The sequence below is a fragment of the Anas platyrhynchos genome, chromosome 1 (genome assembly GCF_047663525.1).
Source record: "Anas platyrhynchos isolate ZD024472 breed Pekin duck chromosome 1, IASCAAS_PekinDuck_T2T, whole genome shotgun sequence".
In the NCBI taxonomy this organism is placed as follows: Eukaryota; Metazoa; Chordata; class Aves; order Anseriformes; family Anatidae; genus Anas; species Anas platyrhynchos.
Window position 1 is genome coordinate 108,306,710 of NC_092587.1, and position 12,114 is coordinate 108,318,823.

The following is a 12,114-nucleotide window of genomic DNA, read 5'->3' on the forward strand; positions in this document are numbered from 1 at the left end:
CAGCTATGCTTTGGAAGAAACGCTTAAATTTCAGAACTCTTCTCAGGCCTTCTGTGGTTAGGACAGTTGGTTTAAAGCTTTTTATATAATGTCCAAGAAAGTGCTTTAGGAAAGTGGCAACCACTAAGCAATTGCCTTGTTCTTCTATTGCTGGATGTGCTGCTGTGAAAAGGCATGGAAACGATTTGCAGTAAGTGAGCATGGGTGAAGGAACATTTACAACTACAAGCAAAAGGTCTGGCTCTTAGCGGACATGTAGTGGCACTACACAGTGAGTGTAGTATTGCAAGTGCTTAAATCTACTTCTGCAAATAATTCTAATGTCTTTAGCTGCATTGTGCAAAACTAGGAAGCACGTGTATGCATATTTGCAATCCATATCATATCAAATCTGCAACCATATTATGTAGAAATGAAAATCCCTATTAAAATTATGATATTTAGAAAGCTAAACTTACCGAAAATTTGCAGAATTTCACTTAATGAGAGTAAAACCTAGAAAAGGCATAGAACATTTTTTAATAAATCGCTAGTGTTCTAGTGTTTCTCGGGAAAAATTCAAGAACTTGTAATGCAAAGATAGCCACCAGATGGAGCTAATAGATCATCGTATTTTAGTCAGCAGTGCGTTTTATTTTAAGTGGATTACCCATAAATGTTTACAGCATCGGAGCAATATTAACAATGGTGAAGTTTCAGTTTCTTTTCCAGTGTTTGTATAAGCTGCTGTTTCCAAAATTGAAAAAAAAAAGACTTTTTTTTCAGCCTTTTTGTTCAAATGCTGCAGAATGATAACAGGATAACAGCTTTAAAAAACTATAACAATTTAGTATTAAAACAGCAGATGGCACATTAGTCCCACTGAACAGAGGATGGGAGACAAAAAAAATGCTCAAAGGAACACTTCCAATAACCTTAATCCTTTTATTTTTTTCCCAGAAATTGATCTAATTTTGCAGAACTCTTGTCCCATCACTGCTGGTTACTACTGAAAGGCTCACCCATAAACAACACTTCTATTCCCCTTCTCAACACGGAGCTGTCTGAGAGGTTTGGCTTCGTGCAGAAAAAGTGAATCCATTGTCACTCAGGATGAATGGCTGTAGCGAACAAGATTATTTATGGATTTCTGATCTACTTTAATGTCTTTTGTGATATACAAAATTGCAAAGCTTATTACTCTTTTCCATTTATTATTGATTTTGATGTCATTAACACTTAATTTTTATTAAGCAGGATAACAAGATGTTAAAGTGGAATATGACAGAAAACTCTGATTTAATGACTTCAACTTGAATGACTAGTAGGAACTTTTTTTTTGGAGGGGAACTGTGATTCAATTTGGTTAACAGTTTTCCCATAGTTTCACCTTTTACATGAGCTAACAATCAAAGTTGCTGAAAAATACACGAATTTTGGGACCCACCAGATTTTATTCCTAAGTAGCTTATATTATAGGCCTGAATGCACTCAAAATGAAGAACTACCATTTCTTTCTGCTTTCCACTAGTAAGCTTTCATCAAAAACGAACCGAATGGGAACTTAGTGTACCTCTGGCTGCATGAGTCAATAATTTTATTATTCAGCAGATATAATGCACCAGACTTTTGGATTCAGGATTTAGGCTATTTCAATTTGTAAAGGTAAGGGCAGCCAGGAAGCTTAACTTAATTTAAACCAGTAGAAATTAGAATCCATTTAGTTGATGCCAGTCCTTACTTAGATCACAAAGGTATTTTGCACTGACTTAATGTAATACCACCTCAATGATTTTAATACAATTGCAGGCATTATGAATGATGGCATAATTTCTCTCTTTAACATTTTTTTTTTTTTGCTGAGCACAGGTAGAGGCATATGTAATCGAGATTACTTTATGGATCTCCTAAAGACCATGTTATTAGTTGCCAAACTAGCTTTCAGTTGAATTTTTCTTGAAGCTGCTTTATAAAAGGTTTTACAAGTAGTTTAACTGTTTATCTGTTCCTGAAATTAGTGTGGTGAAAAGTATGTTGAGTTTTGTCCACAATGAAATATTTTCGTCCATTTTTGTTGTAGGATAGGAGCAGAGGGAAATTAAAAATAAGGAGGGCAGAAGTCAGCTCTGTGTACAGGGAGTGCAGTAATGTGTCCTAATGTTCCCTTATTGTTTGTTGGGCAGCTGTAAACCCCCTCTAGTCACCTGTTGCTCAGTGTCCTCCTCATTTTACAGCCACAACTCATAGTTCGCTCCTGGCAGTAACAGTAGGTCATATCCAATGAAGATGATGATGTGGGTCACACTTGAATGGATGTAGAGCACCTTTCCTTCTGTGGTTGACTGCATCCGAAGGAGGATGGCAGTGCATCGCTGATGGTCTATGCTGGCTGACACGCTTGACCTGAATTGGCTTGGTGCAGGAGAGTAGGCCTCCATCCTGACCAAGAGCTGGCTCTACTCATAACCATGTATATTACTGTCTACCGTAGTATCCCTATCTGATCCAAGACATCAAAGGTTGTTAACAGCTCCTGGCTGTTTGTTGACTGATGTGCTTGTTTGGACCTGTGAGCTAATGCATTTTAATGATACATTCTGAGACTAGTGGAGGCAAAGCTGCACATATATTTAATAACACTTTTCTGGCTAGATCAACACCTGAGGGGGAGGGGGCAGCCTAGCATTAAGCTTTTTGTTAACCTCTTCCCCCAACTATTATTAGTCACATACCTTAGCAAAATCTGTTACCAGAGCACAGTTGGTCTGAAGGTTTGCATCAGAATGTGAATTCATATCACATGCAAGTGGTTTAGAGGACTGTTGGGGTCTGACACATGTATTTCTCTTCCTGGTGGTAGAAGTATTCCTGCTGAGGAATTTGTGTTACCATCTAAATGGCTAATGGAACAGCTGACCTAAATCCAAATTTTCACGGTCAAAACAACTGCTAGTGTCAAATATACAAAAATCTCCCTAGAAAGAACGGATCAAATAAAAGGAATCAGGCAAAACAAAATGTTGCATTATAGTATGTCTGCAAAATGTTTCAGAAGTTAAATATAACCGTAACCATAACGTTGGCTGCAAAGTCCCTTGGCAACTGGCAAAGAGAACGAAGCACATTCATGCATACCCCGAGTTCCACTGACATTTTGATATTTTTATCACGCTGCAATTTCAACAGATACCACACTTTCTCAGTGTACTTTGGGCACAAGTACTGCAAGAAGCGTTATACTTTCCATGAAAGTTCTCATAATGAAAACTCATCACTGTACCTATATATTTTTTTTCTTACCTTCAAAACATTCATGTGATGTAGGAGAAAATTATTGTCACAGCAGATGAGGGCATCAACCACTGATTCCAGGGAGCTTTCTATCTTGCTAGACAGTGCTCTCCTTATTGCTGTCCTGGTCTAACTGGACATCCACTGGTCTTTCTTTGTGATGGGAGCCTGATACACATTATAATAAATACCAAGAAATTTAGACACAAATAAGAAATATTTTCTTTAAATTTCTAGCTGGGCAGTTCACTCACCCCAATTCTCACACTGCCAGCTGCACAAGCAATTGTGTCAGCTTAGCAGAGGAGGTTATGATGCATCCTAGCAAGTCGCGGAAAAGAGCAGCTCAGCCTGGCAGGAGAGAAAGAAACACTGATGTGATGTTGCTGTCTTACCATTACTGGGTTTATTAGCTGGTTGCAATACAGCTTCCAGACCTAAACTGCCACATACATGTAATACTATGCAGAGCTTAACTTGCACGAGGTCTTACTAGTATGAGGATCCATTCCTTTTTCTTCCTCACACTCTCTCTGTATGATTTTGGTAGTCTTGTTTACATCCTTTATCTTCCCCTTATTTATTTCAGCTTTTTCTGCTGCACCCTTCCTCCCCATTATGCTGGCTATTCAATAGTTGGCAGTAAGCATATTTAACAAAGAACAAAAATCATTAAGGAAAGTGCTTAACCACTTTCCACTCCCCAAACAATTTATATACATGTTTAGACTCATCTAATCCATGTCTTGCTAAAAGCTGATTTAGATAAAATTTCCTCTTGATGTGCAGGGCTGAGTCTGGCCTCCTTGAACTGCAGTTCTTGGTGTTCCTTTTGGTCTCAATTGTTCTGAGAGGGTCCCTCTCTTTCTCCCTTTCCCTTTCCAAAGAGCCTCAACTTTCCTCTATGTGCCTGGAGATTGCTGATGTTGGATAAAATGCTTTTGCTGTAGCACCTGCAAAAACTTTCTTTTTGTTTGGCATAATGTTTTTCCATCTTGCATAACCATGTCATCTAGGAAAAAAAAAAAAGTTAGGCCCTTTCTAACTGTGGTTGTATGTGGTGTCAGTGTATAGTATATAGGGTGCAAATTGGACAGAGCCAAACTCTTTTCAGTGGTCCCTAGTGACAGGACAAGTGACAACAGGCACAAACTGGAACACAGGTACAACCTGAACATCATGAAACACTTCTTCCCAGTGTAGGTGACTGAGCACAGGCATAGGTTGCCCAGAGAGGTTGGTGAGTCTCTGTCCTTGGAGATCCTCAAAACCTGTTTAGGCAACCAGCACTATGTGACCCTTCCAGAGCAGAGGGGTTGGACCCATGGACATAATGATGACCTCCAGAGGACTGTTCTAATCTCAACCATTCTGTGATTCAGTGAATTCTGAGTCTTAAGGCAACCCTGAAACAGTAGCCATTTGACAATTAAATGGAGAAATGCCTTCATTGCTCAAAAAGCAGAGCAAAACTTTGGTCAAATAGCAAGTTAGGCATTTCTGCATGAAGCAATTGAATAATAAGCCTTCATAGTTTTGAGTTTTACTTCTCAAAAGAGAGGGATTTTGATGCATCAGTGCAACTTTTATAAGGCAAAAGAGTTGTTACCTAAGGTTCCCCAGTGTTCTCACTAATCTCAGCACTATCTGCAAGCAATTGTAATGGAGATCAGCTGTTAGCTTCTATCTTGCTGCCAAACTGGACCTATATCACAAGTGGAGAGGTGCTAGCCAGCCAAGCATGAAATACTCTTGCCTGCATCTATTTTATTCTGAACTGATGGAAATAACATGTAAGCGAGTAAAAATCTCAGCAATACATACCTCAAGAGGGACAACCTTAAAAGGCAGCTTTACTTAACAGAAAATTTGGGGATTTGCATCAGGATCTTTATTTAGATGCTTTAATCCAGCCATTCATCAATTTATACCATGGCCTAAGCAAATATTTCGGAAATGCTACAAGAGATTATAATGTAAAGTCATGGTTTTAAGTACCGTCCTATGTGTATAGGATGTATACCATTTTTTTTTTTTTTTTTGTGTATACCAAAATAGGATAAGATGTCTTTGCAACTTTTGGGAGGCCTAGCTCTGCTAGACTCCTTCTGAGATGAGGAGCAAATCACCTAAACTTAGGTTTAACAAAAGCCATAAATATGTAGAATCCAGTAGCTGGCTTAACTCTGTTTTTTAAAACCTTGCTGGCTTTCCAGAGCCATCAGTAATAATTGCCTCCTTCTAAACAGTGTATTTTTGACTCCCTCATTGCGCATATGAGGCTTTAAATGAGCAACTCAGTCATTAAGGAGTATCACTTCAAAAGCCCATAGTGAACCTTATCTTTAATTAACAGGTAGAAAACTGAGGCACAAAAAGATTCAGCAAGTTATTAGCAGTAAGACAAAATACCTTTGGCATTACCAATGCAATTCATATATATCTTCAGAGCCTCACAGAGCCATAACTCATAACTTCATAAATTCAGCTGTAGAGCCATAACTTCAGCTACTGAAGACATTCAGGACAGGGCTTATTATGTTGTTAATCTGTATTTACTTTTTGACAGCAGAACCCACATTTTGAACAGGACATGGGATGGTTACCTCTTAGTTTTTTCTGCTTTTGATTCCCCTTGTTTTCTGTTTATAGACTGGAGCTTGAGATTACTTCTTTGCACTTCTTTAATGTTAGGTAAAGAGTAAGCAAGAAATTGCAGGATTACAGAATCACAGAATGGCTGAGGCTGGAAGGAACCTCTTGAGGTCAACTGGTACAACCTCCCTGCTCAAACAGGGCCACCCTAGAGCAGGTTGCCCAGGACCATATCCAGATGGCTTTTGAACATCTCCAAGGATGGAGACTCCCTAGCCTCTCTGGGCAACCTGTGCTAGTGCTTGGTCACCCTCACAGTGAAAAATGTTTCATGATGTTCAAACCGAAACCCCCGTCTTCCAGTGATGGGAAAGGCCACTGAAATGGCATGTTTGCTGCTGACACAGAAACTCATATCCTCAGCTTTTATCATTTGCCTGTTTACAGTGTAAGATTTTCCAAGGCATGCAAAATCTAATACTTGACACTTTCTCTGCTCCTCCATAAAGAAGCTTCTTAGCTTCTTTAGAAGCTTCCCTTGGCGTATATGCACTTTTTGCATGCCATTGTTACTGCACTCTTCCATCAAATGAGTACAGCAATGAGTACTGTCACTTCTGAAGAAAGTAGATGCCTACGCACATGAGCACTTGGAAGAGTATTCCAAAAAACCCACCCAAAATCAACAAAATGAACAAAAACCTAACCACCGCCACCAAAAGCAGAGAAAGAAAGAGGGAGTTCCATTCATCTTAGAAAGGTTCCAAAGGATTGTTAGAAACTGTGATCATATCAATAACTTTTAGCTATTTTACAGAAATAGTTAAACCAGTGAAATAATGAGCAATGTGACCACCAGAACAACATGCCAGATCAGACCGGTAGCCATTAGCAGAAAGAATTTGAGCTCTGGGGCAGCAGGATCTTCCCTTTGCTACTCCCTCCAGTTTTTGGAAGATTTTAAATTACTGTCATAGTTCACTGCACAGTCACACTTGCTATCTCCCCAGCCAATCTGGAGCAGCTCAAGTGAGCCACTCCTCTGGCACATAACCTTGCTTGCACAACTCCATATTAAGACTATTAATACATTTTGCCCATGTGAGGAGCCCTTATTGTGGTGATGTAATACACAGCTCAATCATATAATGTTAACAAAGAGAACTTGAGCAGACACGTAGACCCCAATCCTGGAAATATTTATAGTTAGGCTTGAGTTCTGGCATCTTATTAACCCCTCGAGTGTTTGCAGAATTGAAAACATAATAAAATGTTGGCTAAAATATTCTGTTTACAAATTATATCAAGAGGAAGCATGTGCAATGACTTATTCAAGCAATGTAGTTTTTAAAACAACCTTCCACCCATGCTCTCTGTCAGGTTGTACCATGGAGAGTACAGCAAGAAATAAATGAATCTTAGAAAAGCAATACCCAGATTTGTACCATCACTCTTGTTACCAGTACATCTTCTGGAAAAAGTTCCTGCTTAAGACCAAACGCCAATAAGCTGGTAAACAAAACCTATCTTTTTTTTTAACTTCCATTTAGCATCATTAAATTTCTCCTTTTGGCTTTAATACACATTTATGCAAGTCTTCACTATACATGTGTAGATACATCCTTTGATTTCCCTCCCATGGGCATAAATTTAAGCATGGGACCTCTGTTGATGTGCTGCCTTTGCTCTGCCACCAGCTCTTTTTTACATAGTGTGGCACAACTATGTTATAGTTTTGGGTATTAAAAAACTGAAATCAGGGAGCACGCGACATTCATGATACCATAACGTTCTTTCATATTTCCTTGAGTGTCATGCTAAAGTCACAATTTATTTGACTGAATGGTTCAGATTGCCAAATACATGCTTTAAAGTTAAAAGCTATACTTAAGGTAAAGGTAGATATTTGGGTATATGATTAAGGCTCATCAAGAGAAAATTATCAGGTTTTGAAATGTCTCAGATCTGCTAGGAATATGTGGATCTATGTCTACCAACCAGTCTCTGTACTTTGTCTCATTCTCTTACTGTTGAGTTCCACCTTTTGTTTATTTAAAGGGTTATGTGTTTTAATTCAAAATGTATTTATGTGTGATTAAAATATCATGGGCATAAAAATGCATCATAGTTTCACATGGATTTTTTTTTTTTAACATAATAATTTTATGCCTACCTAAAATCAGTGATCATTTCTGATCATAAGCTGGGCATAACTGGAAGGCAAGTGTCATCCTTACTCACTGGCAATGCTCTCCTGTTGTGAAAGAGAGCTCAGTCTGATGTCTGCTTTGGCCTCTGGCTCCCTAGGAGTACAGCTGAGGCAACCCCAGATTCTCTGGAACAGATCTGCTGCCAACCTTTGAAAGAAACCTTGGGTTGCAGCTGCCTCTGCCTGGGTCAGCTGTGTGCTGAGGGACATTTACATGCCCCTTACAAAATACAAGTGGGTGAAGAAGCAAGAGGGTGACCTCCATTCTGCTCTTGACTGCTCTGGGCTGTTTCAGGCTTGGGGGAGCTGCTGGCCCAAGTCACCTGGGCAATGATGGATGTGCTGCTCTCACAAGGTGGCACTGGGTTGGTCCAGGGACAGTCTGGGGAAGTCCTGTAGGAATTGATGAGGGGCACTGACTGGAGAGGTCTTTCTGATCTTCTGGGGCTGACACCCCATGGTCTGAAAGCCACCATGTGGCTTCAAAGGCATTAACGAAAACAGCTAGGGAAATTTTTTCTCTGAGACTGTCAAAGTCCCGTGGGAGGGTTCCTGTCTGAGCCTGAACTTGTTCTTATGTGTAAAAAGTAGAACAACACAATTCCTGGTCATCTAGAAGATGGAAAATCTGTTATTGTGTGTTGCTTTTCTCAATATTTTCTTTCTTAAACATTTAAATTCTCTAGGTTGTTGCTCAAAAATATTTATGAACTGGGAGTAATATAAAAATCCTAGCTACAGCACAAATATACACAGCTGTCACATGTAACACACTTTTTAAAACCAAGGCATCACCAGGTAAGTTAGCAAATATGTAAAAAAATTCCACTTATAAGAGCATTTATTTTTATAATTCTAGTGATGCCAACCGATCTGTCATTGCTTTATATGGTAAATACATGAGCAAAAATAGGTCGTGTAAAGAAATTACTAATGAGACAAAAAACTGAAACCAAATTTAACTGAGAGGGCCCTACCAACTTTATTAATGTGCATTTCAAAGCTTTCCAAGAAAAATGTTGTCATTTTACCTTTTCAAAAGGATTCAAACTCAAACATAGTATGGGAAACAAGCTGAAAAACTATAAACGCTAAAGCTATGACATAAGACACCAAAAGCTCAGAAATTGTAAGTGGCAACATTAGCTCATGATGTTTACTTCAGGGAGGGCAGAAAAGCAAAAGTCAATTAAGGTGAGGACATCCACTGCTAAAACTGCCAGCACTTGTTGCTTTATGTTAATCTCTGTGGCTCTAATCCCACAGTATTTTTTACATATCGGCAGACAGCTGCGCTTGAACAGAGGCCCATTCACTTCATGTCATTTGAGCATCTCTTTTGCATTCAAGGGCTTTGATCTGTGTGGCTGGAAGGAGAAAGTCTCTTCTTAGCTTCTGTCCACAGCAGTGCCCCGGAACACACACACTGCTTTCTTAGTACAGTGCGGGTCTTTTGTACCACTGCAACTCTGCAAGGGCTATGGAAATACACACGTATCTGTTTTAACTCCCGTGTGGATCATTTGATTATACAGTTGTGATGTGAGAAGTACCAAAAGCTGTAACAATAAGTGATATAAATGGTGGTTGTCCACAAGCCAGACATTTAATTGTTAGTGCCAATGAAAGGACATCAGGTTATTGATGTTGGAGGCTGCTGTAGCCTATGTGCCTATGTGGACCATTGCAGGTGCAGTTTCATGATAAGACTCGATTCCAGGTGCACATGGGTAGATATGCTTTCCAAGAGGAGGGATGGAGGTAAAGGGCACAATGACTGTAAAAGGGCACATGATGAATTTCTGAACTGAATTACCTGTATCTACCTCCTGTCACAGCAGAGGAAGGAATACACTAATGAAGGCAGTACCTCCCAGGCTCACATGCCTAAAATGCTACAAACTATACATGCATAAACTCCCTCTTTGGGCTTATTTCAACATCCAAACAAGCTTGTGAGCTGTGTTTGATTATCCAAGGGTAGGGGAATGCAAACCTTCTGACACCTCCAGAAAGCCTCCAACAAGCACTTGGCCTAGGAATTGGTGCCTAGGGAGCATTTCCACACAGAGATAAGTTTAATTGCAGACATCAGCATTTTGTTTGGGAGGCTGCCTTGTCCAAAATTTTGCAGTGTGTGCATATGTCATTTCAAGCATAACAGCTAGCAAAAAAGGGTCAGCTGGTGCTCTAGACTTCAAGGCCAAATGCTGTAAATATCTAAAGTAAATGTTACACACATGAATAATGCCTTTGGCTCTGTCTATACAGTCTCTGGGATCATGAGTCAGGAAGCACAGTGTGAACCTTGACCTGCTCTGTGTGTGCTTACCTTACTGGTAAGGGGATACCCAAAGCTCAGCTATGTCCAAGTCCTGTACTCTCCCAATGGCACACTTTTCCATAGGGAGTAGCCAGTTAGCATGTTTGTCCCAGGGTAGAAAGGGATTAGGAGAAGAAAGGCATCTCTCTTCTCATTAAAGTGGAAGAAAACCCTGCTGAAAGAATTTCATACTTCACTCCATTGAATTTGTTCTTGCTTAAGACAAAACCTGTTGACAACAGGCCTTTTCAAAAGGACATTGTCATCTAATCCTATCTTAGACCATCTGTGGAAGGGCAGTTTTATGGCTAGATTTGGTTATTAGTTACCACTACACCCTGGGTGTAGTATTTCATGTAGGCATTTGATTTTATGGCATGGATGTAGGTGTGTAGTTGGATTTTTGGGTGCTTTTTTTAAAAATGTTTGACATATGATCTTTTTTTGGAGGTAGGAAGGAATATGGAATAAAGATGGAATAGAAGTAATAAGTTTACTGTTGGTCTGATGTTAGGAATCAGAAAGAAGAAAGTTTGTGATATAGGGTGTGACTGGGATAAGTAGATGATTATCTTATAAAACTGAACGAACAAGAGCCAAAGTTGGAAAAAAACAGTATATCTAAATAGGAAAATATTTTTCGGCTTAGGGTTTGGGGATTTGTGTTCTAAGAAAGGGGTAGGGGATTTCTTTATGCAGCATGGAAACACTCCCAACAATTCATCCTCACATTGAGCTTCTCTGTTATCTGACTACTGCCACTCAACCATGTATGGGCTTCACTTAACTGTGGTTGTAGAGAGGGCTGGAAGTGTTTTGATTCTGGAAGAAGATTAAAATCATGTAATTAAAGGTAAGCACTTTTAAAAACAGTCTCCTGAAAATTGAAAAATAAAAATAAAAATGCAGTGTTACATAGGTGTCTGCTACCTATCAGGGTAATTTGCAGTTATCATGAGCCGAATAGTCTAAGCTGAATATGACATTTGATTGGTTTTGCAAGGATGGACATATACTTCACCATAGGAGTGCCTTAAAGGAGCTTATAGGAACTGTAATAGCTGTCCTTTTTCAAAGAGGTGCTGTGGGTGAGACTCCTCTGACCCATTTTTTCCCTCAACTCTGCAATTTGGTATGAGACTGGTAAGGCACTTCCCATCCCCAGCAGCTCCACAACACCCTCATGCCAAACCAGAGGTCTAAACACATATTTTCTCACCCAGCTACTGAGCACTGGTCTACCTCTATGGTATATTACACTGGCTGTGACCAGTCATACCTTGTTGCATTCCTTTCATGGATCCTGGCAGGTTGGTCCCATGGCAGCAAATAGTGACCCCACACTTGCACCCCCAACTAGCACAGCCTGTAACTGGTGCAGCCCCCTCTGCACTCTGTCCATTTGTTCTTTAGAGACCTTAAATGCTAATATACTTTAGAAAGCAAAATCTTATAGAGAGCTGTAATCTGAAAATAAAATAATTATTATACCCCCAACCCTTCCCACCCTCAACCAACCTCCAGACGGTCTAGAAACAAATTTAAGAAGCTTGTACCACGTGGCTAGGAAAAGACAGCAAATGTGTAATTGATTTGAATAATCTGTTCTGTAGTATTAGGGCCACCCAAAAGATGGCACTAAAAAACCTTTAGTTGCTCTACCTGATATATGGACATACACAAACACAAACACATGCATGCATAAAAATAGCTAAGA